Source organism: Narcine bancroftii, chromosome 3, assembly GCF_036971445.1.
Source record: "Narcine bancroftii isolate sNarBan1 chromosome 3, sNarBan1.hap1, whole genome shotgun sequence".
Taxonomy (NCBI): Eukaryota; Metazoa; Chordata; class Chondrichthyes; order Torpediniformes; family Narcinidae; genus Narcine; species Narcine bancroftii.
The window spans coordinates 202,544,103-202,544,935 of NC_091471.1; positions in this window are offsets into that span (position 1 = coordinate 202,544,103).

Sequence of the window (833 nt, forward strand, 5' to 3'; positions counted from 1 at the left end):
TCTCCACCTCTGATCCCCCAATGATCAATGGATCGTACACCTCTGCCTTTCCCTTCTTGAAGTCATCAATTAGCTCCTTAGTTTTGGTGACATTGAATACAAGGTGGTTGTTGGTGCACCGTTCAGTCAAGTTTTCAATCTCCATCCTGTATGTTGACTCATCCCCTTTCCTTATACTCACACTACCGTGACATCATCAGCAAATGTGTAGGTGGTATTATTGTCATACTGAGCCAGAGAGTCGTAGGCGTAAAATGAGTAGAGCAGGGGACTAAGAACGCAGCTCTATAGTTCTCCAGTATTGTTGGAGATTGTGGAGGAGATGCTCTTACCAATCCTCACTGATGGTGGCTGGAGGTGAGGAAATCCTTGATCCAATTACACAGTGGGATGTTGAGTTACAGGTCTTGGAGTTTGCTGATCAGTTTTGAGGGGGATGATGGTGTTAAATGCTGAACTGTAGTTGATAAAGAGCATCCTAATGTATCCACTTTTAATGTCCAGGAATTCCAGGGCTTTGTGTAGAGCCAGTGAGATGGTATCTGCCATAGACCTGGTGGTACAATAGGCAAACTGGAACATATCCATGGCACCACTCAGAAAGGAGCTGATATGCTTCAATACCAGCCTTTCAAAACACTTCATCACTATTGATATGTGCTACTGGCCAATAGTCAATAAGTGACCAGTCAACTGGTCACTCTTCTTGGGCACCTGTTTGAAACAGGTGGGTACCATGCCCTGCTGGAGTTAGGTATGTAAGGTATCTGTGAATACCTTGCTAAGTTGGTCAGCAGAGATTTTTAATACCCAGCCAGGTACTCCGTCTGGGC